The following is a 17,253-nucleotide window of genomic DNA, read 5'->3' as shown; positions in this document are numbered from 1 at the left end:
ACTGTTTCAGTAGGTATCCAGGTGGTGCTTTTATGGCAGAGGTTGCCTCTTTCTGCAATCTATCCTTCCGTCCTTGTCATCCCTCTGCTTCTAGATCCAGCCCTCCATCCAGATGAGAATTCACTGTTTCAGTGGGTATCCAGGTGGTGCTTTTATGGCACAGGTTCCCCCTTTCTGCAGTCCTAGATCCAGCCCTCCATCCAGATGAGTATTCACTGTTTCAGTAGGTATCCAGGAGGTGCTTTTATGGCACAGGTTGCCTCTTTCTGCAATCTATCCTTCCGTCCTTGTCATCCCTCTGCTTCTAGATCCAGCCCTCCATCCAGATGAGAATTCACTGTTTCAGTAGGTATCCAGGTGGTGCTTTTATGGCAGAGGTTGCCTCTTTCTGCAATCTATCCTTCCGTCCTTGTCATCCCTCTGCTTCTAGATCCAGCCCTCCATCCAGATGAGAATTCACTGTTTCAGTAGGTATCCAGGTGGTGCTTTTATGGCACAGGTTCCCCCTTTCTGCAGTCCTAGATCCAGCCCTCCATCCAGATGAGTATTCACTGTTTCAGTGGGTATCCAGGTGGTGCTTTTATGGCACAGGTTCCCCCTTTCTGCAGTCCTAGATCCAGCCCTCCATCCAGATGAGAATTCACTGTTTCAGTAGGTATCCAGGTGGTGCTTTTATGGCACAGGTTGCCTCTTTCTGCAATCTATCCTTCCGTCCTTGTCATCCCTCTGCTTCTAGATCCAGTCCTCCATCCAGATGAGTATTCACTGTTTCAGTGGGTATCCAGGTGGTGCTTTTATGGCACAGGTTGCCTTTTTCTGCAGTTGATCCTTCCGTCCTTGTCATCCCTCTGCTTCTAGATCCAGCCCTCCATCCAGATGAGAATTCACTGTTTCAGTAGGGATCCAGGGAGTGTAGCCCTTTTTGGTTTTAGCTCCATATAACTACCATGCCCTCTTTCTGGGATTGTACGCCTTCACAGACCAGGTGCTTCTCAGACGTGCTGCTGAGGACCATAATATACATGCTTGCCTTTCATTCATTTTGATGGATTATTTTATGTGTTGATGCCCACCTGCTCTTAGAACAATAAACCTTTGGGTGAACACGTGTCAAAGAAAATTAGTTCTAAATAAATAAGGCAGCTCTTAATACTAGCCTTACAGATAAGCAGTGTACTGCCCCCCATTTACTCCCCAACGATTGTGAAATACTCCCTAAAATAAGTAGCAATACTCCCAACTATAACATTATAAAGGATGGTCACACAGGTGTCTGCTTCTCTGCTTCCACCCACTTGGCTCCATGGATATGTTCTGCTTCGTGATGCCAGCCATGCAGTACCACGTGACGGAGTTCTACAGCTATTACAGCCTGACTTGCAGAGATACTGCAAAATACATTCTTTTATATGAATTGTTAGGTGCATGACAAGTGAATTACAAGGAGAACTGTTTTGGTATCAGCATTTCTAAAGTAAAGTCAAAAAGCCTTCATTGGGAATGAGGATTGCATTTTGACATCCCCCAAAATAATGTTGACATTCAACTTCAAAACAGAGGGAGTGAAATATTTCAATGTCAGATTATATGGATACCTCCTGAATACCACTGAGGAATTCTGGATTCTAACATGGCTTATAAAATTAAGCTCAGTTTAACTGGTTTGAGATGGCAATGCTCATGAAGGGGAAATCACGGACTATGCAGTCTCCAATATTACTCCAGATGGCAGAATTTCCAAGAAAAGTGTGCCTCACCTGGAACGCCTTCTATCTGAACCCTGCATCATTTCCCCTTGTGCAGCAAATTCTGCAGCACTACAGTCTCCTTGTATTCTCAGCATCCCCAAATGTGTGTATCTTTATTGGTGCATTAAAGATTAGCAGATAGTTCCCTGGTCTAGGGTCAGCATTTTGTGAAACACTTACATAAGAGAGGGTGCATGCCCCCTGTTAAAGCACAACTTTATGAGAAATATAATTGGTGTGAAGGGCACAAAGAAGGTGTCAACAGTGGTGCACTAAATGATATGGAAATGTATTTTCTAACTAGAGCAGGTACAGCAAATGTGATAGAAATACTCACTGAAATGTGCACGTTTGGAAATGTAATGGTGACTTTATGGAGTAGGCCTGAGGAAATCATAGCTGGTCCATGAATTCCACCAATGTTAATCACATGAAATTGATGCTGTAAAAGCTGGCAGTCTAGTTTCAACCCCACCCACCGGATTTCATACGCTGAATGAAATGCGGATTAAAAGAATATTGAGTTTCAGCCAATATGTCAGTATGTGCTAACATTAAACATTGTTTTCTGGTTTTGCTGTGGTGTAATCTGATTCCTGGAACAGAGGCATATCGGGTGTTTTAAGCAGTGGGGTTACCACCTTGATTCCAGTTTTATGTTGGAATGAATGTGATTGTATTTTTTTAGTTTGCTTCACATAATGTTTGTATTTCACTGATGTTATGCAATTCTACCCACACCAGGAGTAATTGTTTGACAGGATCCTGTTTTATTTCATTCAAACAACATTTGTATCATAAAATGTACAACCACTAATTCTATTCCTAAGCCTCTTCAAATCTGGTCATTAAAGTCTATATAAATGATACACAAGTAGCTGATCTCATTTACACCAGCATGTTCCTCAATGTATCATGAGATTCAGGGAATGACTGATTCACCACATGTTATCCTTGCTCACTCCTGCTCAACCTGTTGTTTCTCAGTCTAATGAGAACCTCTACAATGTTCTCCTGTTTTACATAACAGAGCAGGAAGGGAAAGGAGAGATGCTTGATTAAATCAGGATTATAATTAGCACAGAGACCTAATGGATTTGCTCTTTGATGGGCAATATCTAGAGATCAATATGTATGGATTAATCTGACCAAATCCTAATTTTAGTTTGTCGGTTCTGTAATCCTGAGCACATCATTTAGGATTGAATACCCTCCTATTGATCACGAGGCAAAAACATTTGAACACATTTGGTATTGGTCATATGCCACTTTTGTGTGTGAATGGATCACAACACATCGCTTTCATCTTATGCAAGTTCATTTTTCCACATATTCTTCAGTACCAAACGTTTCCCACGCTCACTGTTGTCCTCCATTTTGGACTTCAAGTTGTAAAATGTGGCTGCCTATTTACATATTGCTCTAATAGGAGTATATGATGTGATCATGTTTCCTGGCTGATCATTGGGGTGTATAGGATATGACAATGGGATGGCAGGCACCACTACCTGCTCCTTGAGGCAGGTCTGTGTGATATTGTGGGAAAGATCTCCATCCTCACGGCACCCAGGTCAAGGAGCAAGGGCTTGTGCCATGCGACATAGGGTTCACTGGCTCTTTTAACAAATGGCGACACAAGCACTGCTCATTGCTCCGTTTATATAGGATGTCTGCAGGCACATGGGAGTGCGTCCCGTATGAATAAGGCAATGTACATGCCAATCATGAATACTGCAGCAAAGGCAAAGCTGTGCTAGGCCTTGTGGGTGTAACATCCAGGAGAGCAGACTGCTGAATGGGCCCTTTACTCACAAAACATTGAGCTTGTGCCTTCCTGTCCATGTGCCAGAAGTGCTTCGAATTCAGGATTTTTGCCAAGGCTTCTGTAGGCTTGATTCACACAGCTCGAGAGACCTGTACTCAGGATTTAAAAGCAAATTAATCAATGAAACCCTTTGATCCCAAAAATTCTACAACAAAAAAAATGATAACACTTGTGCATACTCCTAGAACACGCCCAGCATCCGGGGATAGAAGGCTTCCAGATAAAAACCAGGCCTCAGACAGGACAGTTGTTCGAGCTGCATGAAGGAGCAGGAGTGAAGGTGGGTGGAAAGCGGAAAGGATGGAGCCACAGAAGACACTGATGGACATGGAGAGAAAACCTGCAGGAGAAATGGGAGCAAAGGTGTTAGAGGGGGGACTGTCGAGGTGGCAAATCATTTAGTGGCGGGCTAGGGAAAGGAGGAGCAATAAGCAGGTGGTATTAATAACAGATGTGGTGTAAGAGAAGGAGGTGAATGAGGAGGAGGGGGTATTAACAGAGGAGTGGGAATAAAGGGAAGGTGGTAATAAATTCAGAGAAGGACGTGGTAGTAACTACAGCAAAGGAGGTGGTGAAAGAAGAGGCTAAAGTGGAAGGGGTGAGCAAAGGATTGAAGGAGGTGTTCAAAAGGAGACCTGGAGTGATGGAGACCTGGAGTGATGGACCTGGAGACCTGGAGTGATGGAGACCTGGAGTGATGGACCTGGAGTGATGGACCTGGAGTGATGGACCTGGAGTGATGGACCTGGAGACCTGGAGTGATGGACCTGGAGACATGGAGTGATGGACCTGGAGACCTGGAGTGATGGACCTGGAGACCTGGAGTGATGGTCGGCAGAAGACCAGATGAGAATTGCGCATAATGCATGTGAGGTGCGAGGATGAGCAAGCACCGTCCATAGTCTAGAGGATTGCTAGAAGCCTGTTAATAACGAAGGCGAAGAAGAGATGCTGGGAACAGGTCCTTTAGGAATGCAGCATCAAAGAGGAGAATGAGATGGTGCTGGGGGGCAATAGCACCAGGATGCCCAGCTGGTGAGTTGTCGGAATGGAGCCTCAAAGTTGGCCTCTTCTGGTGGAATCCGTGGCCCATAAATGGAGAGCTGGTAGTAGTATCATCATATACCACTTACCAGGATCAAGCTGCAACTTAATTAGCAGCTGAAAAGACAGCTTTGTTTGCGAAAGAGACGTGCGTGATGAGAGACATTGCGAGACATTTACATTTGGGGCAGATACCTTTGGGGCTTAGCAATGATGCCACAACTTACTCGGCTTTTCCCCCAGAGTTTGTTTGTTTGTGTGTTTGTTTGTTTATTCATTTGTTGTGCACACCAGACTCGTAAGTAAAAGGGCGCAGCAGTATGAAGATGCAAAGCTTACATAGTTACAAAATATACACCTTACATAATTACAGAATATACAAAATGTGAAAATATGAACACAAATATAATGGCCTATATAATTGCAAAAATAAACAATACACAATGTGCAAAAATACAAGTTGCAGAGTGATATCCTCCATATATCACTAAGGCTCACAAGTAAACTAGATTACGCATGGTCTTCAAATATTAACACAATATTACAATATTAATATAGGGTGAATAGGTCACTCTAGCTGCGGGCATATCCTAGAAGGTAGGAGGCTAGGGGTCAGTAGCGATAATGTGTTTTATAACATTTTTTCTGAAATGTAGGTAGGGTTGGTCGGCTCTCAGGTCTTGTGGCAGTGAGATCCAGAATTTAGCAGCCTTTACAGGGAAGTTATTACCACCAATAGTGGTGAGCTTGTATTTAGTTATGGTCAGGCAGTTAACATGACCAATGCTGGTTGGTCTGAGAGAAATTCTTCTCTGGAGTTTGTCTGTAAGGTAGCTTGGGGCAGCGTTATTGAGAGCTTTATGAGTCAAAGAAAGCGTTTTTAGCTGTATTTTATTGGCCGTGGATAGCTATTTGTGTTGGCGTCTAAGGGGAGAGATGTGGGTTCTTTTGTTTATGCCTAAGGCTGCTCTTAAGGCATTGTTTTGTAATGTTTGGAGCTTTTGGATGGTAGTTTTATTAGCACCACTGTATAGAGCATTACAGTAATCAATTCTAGAGATTATTAAGGCTCTAGCCAAAATCAAGCAGCTGTCATCAGAGAGGAATGGCTTGCCAGCTCTGAGTAGCTTACACCTGTAGGCCATAGAAGAGGTAAGGGATTTTACCTGTTTATCAAAAGACAGTGTGGAGTCCAAGTAGAAGCCAAGGGTTTTTACCTCCTTGGAGACTTTAATGGAATTCCCTTCAATATCGAATGAGGAGAATTCTTGGCCTAGTTTTTTAATGTTAGCCCGTGAGCCCAGAATTATCAACTCAGTCTTATCATTGTTCAAGCATAGGCCATGAGTGGCCATCCATGCTTGGATGATAAGATATACTTTGTTCACCAACCCTGTGTCCTTACTGTGATCCCCAGAAAGCGGGAGGAGAATCTGAGTATCATCTACGTAATTAGTGTAGGTAATACCCCCAGATGGTCCCGATCATCGAACAAGGGTTTGGTGAAAATAATGTAAAGAGTTGGCGAGATGCAAGAGCCTTGAGGAACACTGCACAGGATAGGTGTCGGGTCGGCAGCTGGCGAGGGAGAGAAGACTCTCATAGTTCTCTCTCTCAGGAAGGATTCAATACATTTGATGGCTCCCAGGGAGAAGTGGGCCGCAGAGTCGAGGTGTCAGCATAGGACCTTGTGATTGACCAGATCGAATGCGGCTGAGAGATCAAGTAGGAGCAGCAGTAATGTCTTCCCTTTGTCTCTCAGCTCGTCTATTTGGGACTTTAAGTCGATTAAGGCTGTTTCCGTTCCGTGTAGTGGGCGGAAGCCGGATTGTCTATTACCTAGGAGTATGCAGTTCAAGGTGTTTTTGAATTTGGTTGTAAGCGACTTTATCCAATATTTTGATTAAGAATGGGACCATGGTAATAGGCCGGTAATTAGTTGGGATAAGAGGATCTAGAGTCTGTTTCTTGAGGAGAAAGAGCACCAAGACTGTTTAAGGTTGGCAGGGATGGTACCTGTGGCAAAGGAAGCATTTATCAGTTTGGTGATGAATGCGGATAATTCTCTGGCAGCATCTTTTATTAGTTGCGCAATTGGGGTGGTTTGACACCGACCTTCACATCTTGCGACCTATTTTTAAAAACTCATAGGACTCATGACTCTGTCGCATTTGGCAGGAAAGATAGAGGTACGCACCCCCACCTCTACACTGAAATAGTATGATATTGAAACTCTCCTTCATACAAATGCGCCAGATCAAGTCAAACTGTATCTCCACTTTTGAGGTTTATTGACAAAGTTAATATGTGCCCTTCTTGATAACACGTGTTTCGGCACCACACAAGTGCCTTTTTCAAACCAGGGCTGTTTACTTGACAATGCGTGCTGAATAGATTGCTGTCTGTTCCTAGTGTAGTAACCGGGTTAAATCCCGTGCTTGTCTGGGCTTTCAATCTTTATGAGTCAATCTGCATTCACTCTAAACCTCTGCCTATTGACAGTAAAGACTTGTAAGTACCCTCTTTGAATTTGTTGTGATCTTTGATGCATGCCTACGCTATTCAAAGCCATGTGATACAGGAGATGGCCTCCTGACCAGATGTGTTTTGGGTACTTGAGTGACGGCTTCGCTGGTTGCCGAGTCTCTATGTGAGGATGTGGCTAGTGGCTCTGTGCCTAGCGAGCTGTCAAGAGCAATGCTGTCAATTTTCAATCTGCACAGGCTAATGAGAATTATACTCAGGAAATGCCAACTCTTGGTAAGAAAATAAAAACGGGGCAAGAAATCTGAGAAACAAGTGACTAAACCAACACAAGGGAAACACTTGATAATGCATTTCCTCAGGCCTCAGTTGGTGGTCTCTGTGGTGAAGGACATTAATTTGGATCTTAGTATTTTGAGATAGCCTTTGTATTGTCAGAGGGACTGTTGAAAGGATGACAGCCCAACAACCGTACAATAAAAACAGTCCAAGCAGCCAAAATAATCACACCACCTCTTTGCAAGGAGAACAAGTTTTATTGCATGCAAAAAGGGCCTCGGACGGTTCCGTAGAACCAAACTGGCACAGAGCTCGTCTTATCTCAAGATGTTACACCTTTTATAGCAGAAGAACTGCAAATTAACATTACTATACATCATGAGTACAACATGATCCTACCACCCTCATTGGCTACCACCTATAGAACATTCTAATCCCCCTATTGTCCCTTGACCGATTGGCCACATCTATGCTACACCCATTCTCCTAGACACACAATTGGGTTAGGCAGCGACGATGTAGGGTACTACATCGTCGCTGCCAAACCCAATTGTGCGATCAGTGGGTTCTTATCGATAAGCTCGTAAATTTGGGACTATCATGTGATGTGCACCCACCTGTTCCAGATGCAATCAAAGAAACTTGGCGAGGCCCACCCTGCTTTTGATGAGACTATAGGCTTCCTCATTAACCCAGATGCCATGGCACATACAAGCTGCATCTCCAACCATATACTACATTTATTGGCATCACAACTGCTCCTCCTGTCCAGAATCACAAGACGTTCCAGACACAGCTCCCCTCTTATCTCCTCCCTACCACAGGTGCCCAGGGATGACTCGACCAGGCCACCGCTCTTGAGTTTGAATTTTGAGGATTTGTTTACCTAAATTATATGTCTAGGTGTAATTCATATGATGTGCCGCCACGAGATGATGGCAGTAGGGTTTTAAATCTTTGCCTTTCTCCTTGGCATCACAGAAGCTCGTGCCCTATTGTCATGAATTTGTCCATCAAAGGGTAATGCCTTCCTGCTCTTCTACCAACTAATATTCTGTTCCCATCGCATTCAGGCCCTGCAGCTGGATACAATGAGTGCTTATCTGTGTACCATGGTTGCCTCTGACCTTGGCTTCTCTCATAGAGAAAGGGAAAAGGGATTTGTTTTTGGAGCTGAACTAAAAGAGCCGCAGCTCCACACCAAGGCTTGCATTATCATCTGTTTATAGTGCGTTAAGCCTTAACATCTAAAATGGTGTTTCTTCTCTCAAGTTAACACTTATCTTTTTTACGTATCTTGTTTCAAGGTTATTTTGTTTAACCAAAATGCACAATAAAAAAAAAATAATAATCAACACACCTACCTTGCTGTTAGCTTAATACCTTGCTGATTCCATCTTCCTCTTATTTCCATCCTTCTCGCACATCATCTTATTTTACTTCACTAGTATACATCACCTAAACAACAGGTCTATAATACTGCCTATCTAGGACCTCCGCAACCACAACATTAATACATTTGTTGCTCTTTCCGTTTTGCTATATGTGGGTATCTACATGTATAAGACCAAACTAAAACAATGTATACATTTTCTACGGCACACCCTTCACTCTTCTCCCATGTGGTTGCCCTCTAATAAGTTTTGATCAACCTGAACCTTGTTGCCTGGCTGGGACATTGCATGTGCACCCCAACATTCATCCTATTAGTTAATACTACATTAACTAATCCCTCAGAATCATCTCTAGGTACCCATGATCGGCACACATGATGTACACTCTTCCCACCCCTCGGGCGTATTCTTCTGGGGTTCCAGTAATGAAACAGCACCCTCAGTCTCTTGCTGAATTGACGCAACACTTAATATAGTTCTCTGGGTCTGGTGGGGGTGTGGTCACTGTCCGAGGGGGTTCCAAATGCTGCTCTATTTTTACCATTTTTTGCCTTACAACCCCATCCCATTTATCAGTCTGGGAATACTTTTGTTTTGTGAGAGTAGGAGCTTTACCCCCCAGTATTGAAATCATCATTGTGGCGCTATTTGGTAGGGTCTTCAAGAAGCACCTCAGGATCTTTAAACAGGAACAAAAATGACGAACAAAAATACAACAATGGGGGCCAGCATGTTTACAGTTATCTTTCATCACGATGGGGCCAAGGAAAACATGCCATCAAACCAATAATCTGTCTTCACTCTAGATTCATTTTCTTTTGTAATCCTCAAGTTTTGGAGGGCCTCTATCGCATGGACAACCATCTGTTATTGGCTTCATTTGCGGAGATCTATGTGCTGCAAGACTGTCCAATTTTCTGTAAGTAAATCCAGTAAAACATATTGGTTCTGGAGGTTCATAAGCCTAAATGCTCTCAACATTTGATTGAGTTAAGGCCTTGCTCTGTCAGGATCGCCATCTGAATCATCTCCCATCTAGTGATCTGCAGCCATTTTGCATTGGCTGCAGTCTGGATACCTGGCACCAGGAAGGAGGCAAAAAAGGTTTCAGTCTTGGTGAAGCACTAGAACAGCAGAGTGTAGGGTGGTCAGCGAGCATAGACCCCTCCTAGATGGTGGGAGGTGTAAATATACACGTCAGTTAATGCTGCTGTGCCATCAGTGAAATCAGGGAAGAATAACGTTTTATTGCAGCTGCTGTTTTTTTCTAGGGGTACATTGCCATTTCCTCTGAAACAAAAAGAGTACCCTGCTGGCCTTTGTACTTTGGCCGATGCTTCAATCCATGTCGATTTCGGCACGTATTTGATCCATATTCTGCCACAATTTTCGTTCACATGTGCCACCACATCTTCAGGAAACCTCAGTAGCCACCCCCCCATTGCACAGCTCACCACTCCTGCCACCCATCTATAGTTTGACAACAATGCTCCTTCCATCTTCAACAATGCCAATAACTTACACTGTGACTGCTCTTCATCACCTCTGTACATGATGACTGCCTGGTCAGTGGGCCCTTGGAAAAGATTCCGTAATCTGCACAAAGTGAAATGAACCAGGCAATGAGAAATAAGAGGCATCATTTCCTGGGTTATAAACAATTTGGGTGCACCCTTCGCCTGAGGTATAAAAGAACAAACATATCAGCTCTTGTTTGACCTCTCCCTCCATACATCGTGCATGTGATTATACCACCTTTTCTGATTCAGGGTGGTGCACATCGACCATGAAGTCAAATATAGCACCCTTATACGGATTGTATTCTAGCTCCTCCTCAGTTCCCCTCCTAATTCACAATATCCCCAAGTGTGTTTCAATCTCAAAAAGCATTCCCTAACCTCCTATGCCCCCTTTTATATTCCCCCACAATGTAAAATAATCACGTAAGAACAATATACAACCTCCAAAGACAAAACAACATATACAACATAAAATGTATAAACACCTGTGTATGAGCGCGATACAAACAAAATATCATATATCATAATACATGACATCCGTGGTGAGGCACCTGCAGAGGGAGAGAACAGACATCCATGCAAACAATCGCAAATCTGTTATTATAAAAAGAAGATATTAGAATTAACTTTATATCAAAAAAAGGGACTGTGGCCACCATTTTAGAAGTTAAGGCTTAACACACTTTAATTGGAACGTGATGCTCAATAGTAAATCAATAAGGCACTCTTATGCATCATACAACTCATGGTGGGTCAATAATTGGCCCGGTTCAATTTGAAGAGGACAATATGCAGCTTTATTCTGAGACAATACTTAGGCCTGCTTCAGGAGAAGCCGGAGCTGGATGTCTTCCGAACATCGGATGGGTGAACTCAGTACCGCAACTCCTTCACCTTTACTGCAAAATGCGTGGCAAAGATTACAGTGAAAGGTCCCTGAAACCTTTGCTTGTTCCAGCAATGGACAAAATTGCGCACAAAAATGTTATCCCCTGCGAACAAATGTAGTGGCAGCAAGTTCAGTCGCTGTTGTCACTGCTGCATCTTCTCTTCTAGCAGCAATCTGTTGAGAGAGCACTTTAAAGCATGTGGTTAATTTGCACAAATACCCATGAGACACCTCCCACAAAACTCCTGCTGCCCTGTGAGCATCTGATGCTGTGTGTGTAGGAGTAAGAAGTGTGTGCATCCTCCTTCCCATCACTATCTCATGCAGGGACAAGTAGTTGTCTTTGCTGGGATGCGTTCTTAGGCTAAACAAAGCCAGAGGGAGACATTGCACCCAGTTCCTCCTTAACGTTACACATCATTTAGATAGTTTACTTTTCAGGAGCCTGTTGATTTTTCAACAATTCCATTGGCTTGTAGGTGGAATATGGACCATATCTTATGCCAGAGCCCCAACGAGATGCTATCTCCTTAAATAGGTAATAAATAAAGTCATTTCTGTTATCTTATTTAAGACCTCACACACCCCCCTTCCTCAGGAATTTTGCTGCAGATTTAGCATCAGCATGTGCACAGGGACCAGCCTCAAACCAACAGGAGAATGGGCATAACACAACAATAAGGTAAAAGAATTTACTGCACCTGTTATACATATCAGCATAGTCAATGTGAAGCTCCCGAAATGGCCCAGTGGGACAGGGCAATGTGCCATGCACCGCCCTTAGTGTCTGGCCAGTATCGTATAGGTGGCATGTAGTGCAATTTACCACAAACGTATTGAGAAATTCCTGCAGATTGGGGACAAACCAGTCCTCCGAAGTGTCTGCAGCAGTGTGCGGTTTCAAAATATGCGTGGGTCATGCAGCTACTCAAAAGCAACCGTTAGCAACTCTGTGCCATTACCACCTTGCCTTTAATGTTTTGTCTCCAAATTAGGTCAGACAGCAATTGCGTGCAGCCCCTACTTATCCATAAATATTGGGGTGTTTGTCCCCTCGAACTCAATTATTTGTGTAATTGGTACTGGAGTGTATGGAATCGTGAACTGTAATCGCTGATTTGCCACCTCAGGATATGCAGCGATATCTGGGTCTGGGGTACCCTCAGACCTGAAAACCCATCTCCTCTTTTATCTTGACAACCTTGAATGTACAGCAGTGGCGACATATGCCAAATTGGAGTAGGCCATCACCAAACACCCCTGAAATGCTTCCAATAATAATAATGTATTTTGCATATACAGAGCTACACACCCATAATTCCCAGAGCACTGTTATTATCCCACAGAGTGGTACTTAATATATCGACATCTGAAGGAAGAAAGGCTGAGTTGACCTTGCCAGGATTCGAACCAGTCACAGCAGGCTGCGCACAGATATCAGGGGCGAGCACTTAGCTCACTATGCTTTCTGGCAGGCTAATTCCAACGCTTCAATTAAGGCAATTAGTTCAGCTGCTGGAGCAGAAAAGTGTGTTGTTAATCTTTTCTTGGCCATAAACTCGTATTCCCCATCTACAAGACGCACCAACCGCTGTCCAGTCATTTGGTTGAAAATAAAAGATCAAATGACCATTTGGTCGAAAAAAAAAAGGTCGAATTTTTTTATTTATTTATTTATATATTTTTTTCGTTTCGGTTGGTAAAAAAAAGTAATAAAGAAGAAGGTGGGTTGGGGGGGAACCCCCCATAAAAAAAAAAAACATCGACCATTTTTTCGACCATTTGGCATTCGACCAAATGGCATTTGATCATTTGGTTTTCGACCAAATGACTGGTAACCGCACAAACCCTGCCCGCATGTTTCTTTGGCTTGTCTCCTGATCATTTGTCGATGAACCATCAATGAAAAGGACCCCGCCTCCTCCAATGTGTCCTCCTGTACCTCCACTAAATCCTCTTCGGGCCAGCATATGACAAACAATCATCCACCTCCTCCCCTTCCTCAACCGCTTTAGCAATAAACATGGCAGTATTCACTGTGCGGCATCGTACAACATGAATGAATAGTCTGGAAAAAATCCCTTGCTGTAATGTAATGTCCCTTACTGTTATGTACTGTAACTGTATATGCAAGACTATGCGCCGGTTGGCCTTGGGCCTGGCTGTGCTTTATAATTAAACTAAATACAAATACAAATAAATATCTTCCAGGTTTTGTTTAACATGTACATGTAACCTCTTACCAAGCTGATCTGCTCTCATGGCTTCCGCTGGTATTCTTAACAGATGACATGGATCCTGGTCCGTTTAGATCTCTCTTGTCGAGACGGTGACCAGATTTAGGTCATGTCTCGAAACTGTGGGTGCATGGATGTGTAATAGCTGGTTCAGGGGAAACAAATGAGATGTTTGTGGTGGGCCCTCCTTCCTCTACTGCCTTTTGGACCCCCTCTTTTTGGCCATCTTTAGGGGTAAATATGTCTGCTTTTCTGTCTGTGGAATCTCGGGTAAGTCCAGTATGTCAGGGCCATCTTCAACTGAGAACCCCATAGTAAGGTTCTTTCTTTACTTATTTCTGAGTTACGTGCCCCTGTGGTGACCTTATTTGTTATGTCCTCCATGGACCACTGCAACGCCCTATTTCTGGCACAACCTGTCTACTTCTTATGGCACCTTCAGGTAGAGAGGCACAGATTCACCTCACTGATGAGGCCAACGAGGCTGAAACATGTGTATGGGGTTGCTGTTGGTACTCTTGTTTAGAAAGCAATTGCCATAGCATTTCGGTGCTGGACTGCCCATGTGGGCGGGACAAAGGCTGATATGCAAATGGATTTTTCCCATCTGTGAAAGGTACAGTGAGCAAAAAGCAGATGGCTGCGAACTCTCAAAGTGGTTAATAACCACTGAACAGGTTATCATGCCGTGTTCTTTCGAGAGAGGGGCGTCTGCTAACTTTTTTGTATTCAAGGGCTAATGTCTAGTTCATCATGCCTTTTATGGAACTGGGGCAGAATATCTACAGGCCAAATTCTGTTCGTACATTCCTGCTCGGCCACTCCGCTTGGTAAATGCCTGATATTAAATACCGGCAAAACTGCCTTGTACATATAAATCCATTATACATCCATATAAAAGTGCTGTGTGAAAAATGCGTCCTAAAGTCAAAGCGGAACCATATTACTTCAAGGCAAATCGTAACTATTGGAAATGTCTGACTAAAGTGCAGAGTATAATGGATTCAAAAAGTGCCAAGTGCGCTTGAGAAAAGTGTCAAGTGTTTCTGAGTTCCTTCCACTCCATAATCGCATTTTTAATTTTAAGCAGTGTGAGTTGCTTTTCATGTTATTTTAACTCACTGTCCTATAAATCCATATTTTGAGTGACATTTTTTACTTGGAAATGTTCTGAGACCTTTAGTTGTCTATAGTTTACCTGTACTTGGTCAGACTACAGCACCATTATGAAAAGCAAATCATTTATAGATTGATAATTGCGTTACAAACCTCTGGCACTGTGTATCAGCGTGCCCCTGCTGAAGGTGTGAAGTCGTGATATCTGTTGAGCCCTTACAGGGAAATATTGTGATAAAAGATTGTGAACATTTGCAATAATAAAGTTTACTTTTTCTGTTATCCAATTCTTGCAGCGATTCATGTGCAGTTATGAGAACTGTTTTTCCATAAATGTTTCACTGTTCGGCTTCTTTTTCTTCCAATCCCCCAGGTAAAGCAGGTTCACTCGGTGTCCGGACATTTCGTCGAAAGTCATTTCGTCGAAAGACATTTGGTGATGTAATTTGGTCGAAAACCTAATGGTCAATTCTTTTTTATTTATATATATATTTCACTCCATATGGCTCCACCAATTGGATCTTTGGTTTACATATGTATATGTATTATTTGTTGCTTTATAGTGTAAGCACTTGTCATAATAAAAACACTTGAATTACCCAATTGCCTATTTCTTTAAGGTAATGTGTTATTTGTTTTTAACCCCTTAACTGCCAATTTGCCCCAATAGTCCATGTGTGGACGGAATGGAAGAGGAGGGTAGCAACGCTGAAAGGGAAGACCAAGGCATACATTTCTGAAAAGTAGACGAAATTCCAAGTTTAGGAAAGGGTGATTTGCGCAGGTCAGGCAACCTCTATGTAGGGAAAATGCCCATAGTTTGGGGAAAGATTTGAAAAATGACAGTTAAAAAAGGTATGTGCTGGACATGGTTGGACCTGTAAGGTAATGGCCTCTGTGAATATTGAGAAAAGCAATGCCCCGCTACATTCCCCTGACTTTGCCAGTTAGGAAATTGAATATATTTTTGATTTGTTTCACAAAGGAAGCAATACTACAAGCCAAAAACGGAGCCATAGTACACAGGAATTTTATGCTGACAGCCTAAACAGACATACTTAGCATGTGTAAATAAGGAAAAAACAATGTGAGGAATGGCAAGCATATCATTTTTGAAAGAGCACAGGCAGACCTTTTGAAGGGTGGATGACTTGAGCAGGTTACAGAAGCATCCAGTGCCTAAATCAGCAACTACATGTAGTTCACATTTGGGAAATTAAAGGGTTGTGTAACAAAGTGCAGTAGCAAATGTATGAAAATGTTAAACCAAGAGAAAACAATAAATGTCCTACATTCCCACATGTGTCCTGACGGAAACTGTACCTCATGTGTGGGTGCACCTACCTGGGTGCAAATGGAAAAGGCTAAACCACTGGTAACCCAAGTGTTTCAGGAGAGCAGACTCCCGTAGCCAACCACAGAGGTCTGACTTGCGCAAATTGCCATAGAATTTATTACCCAAAAGCCTGGCAAAGTCTGAAATTTAGGGAAAATAAACACAATTTTCAGACATGTCCAACCTGGAAACTACTGAAACATACCGCCAACAACACATGGCCTACCTTCCCACAGGTGTCTGGATGAAACCAGTACCTCATGTGTGGGTGTACCTACCTGGGTGAAGAAGAAAAGTGTTGACCATCCCCAAGTCCAACGGCAGTCCCAAGGAGCACTAGCAGGGTCTCCATCCATTCCCTGAGGGGGAAATTATGTAATGCTGCCTAGCCAGAACTCCAGGATGGTCGGGGTGATGTCCCCGGCCTTGGATGACTCTACCATATGGGTCCACCATCCCCAAGTGCAGCGGCACTCCCAGGGAGCCCTGACAGGGTCCCCAACCTTTCCCAGAGGGAGAAGCAGTAACACAGGCCAGCCAGAGCTCCAGGATAGTTTGTTCCTGGCCTTCGGCAGCTTTCTCCCATATGGAGTGACCATCTCCAAGTGCAGCGGCTGTCACAGGGAGCCCTGACGGTCACCTTCCCTGAGGGGTGGGACCCTTCTGGGGATACCTGGAACCGCTGCTGGGCTGCGGGAAGGTCAACCAACATGGGAGACAGCCGCCCAAGGCGGCGTGGACATCATCTCCAACCATCTTGGAGCTCTGGCTGGCCTCTGTTAAAGCTTTCCCCCTCCAGGGAGCCCCGGCAGTGTGCCAATACCTCCACGAATGGAAAAGCTGTAATGTAGCCCAACCAAAACTTAAGGACAGCTGGAGGTGATGTCCCCGGCCTTCGGCATCTGTCTCCCATGTGAGTCCACCATCCCCAAGTGAAGTGGCAGCCGAAGGGGGCCGGCAGGGTCCCCCTCACGGAGAGAAATTGTATAATGCAGGTCAGCCCAGAGCTCCAGGATGGTCAGAGTGACTGTCCCTTGTGTGGTTTGACTGTCCACAAACCCAGCAGTGGTTCCAGGGAGCCTCGGCAGGGTCCACGTTCTTTCCAGAGGGCTATGCTGCGACAAAACCCAGCCAGAGCTCCAGTACGGTTGGGGGTGCTGTCCCTGGCCTTGGGCATTCGTTTCCCATTTGGGTCTACCGTCCTCAAGCACAGTGGCTGTACCAGGGAGCCCTGGGAGGGTCCCTGTCCTTTCCCGGAGGGAGAAGGTGTAATGCATTCCAGCCAGAGGTCCAGGAAGTTGGCGGTGATGCCCCTAGCCTTGGGTGGCTGTCTCCCATGTGGGTTGACTGTCCCCAAGTCCAGCTGCAGTTCTAGGGAGCC

The sequence above is a fragment of the Ambystoma mexicanum genome, chromosome 2q (genome assembly GCF_040938575.1).
Source record: "Ambystoma mexicanum isolate Mex_15411 chromosome 2q, UKY_AmexF1_1, whole genome shotgun sequence".
In the NCBI taxonomy this organism is placed as follows: domain Eukaryota; kingdom Metazoa; phylum Chordata; class Amphibia; order Caudata; family Ambystomatidae; genus Ambystoma; species Ambystoma mexicanum.
The sequence above is the reverse complement of the archived record's forward strand: the minus strand, read 5'-3'. Positions refer to the sequence as shown.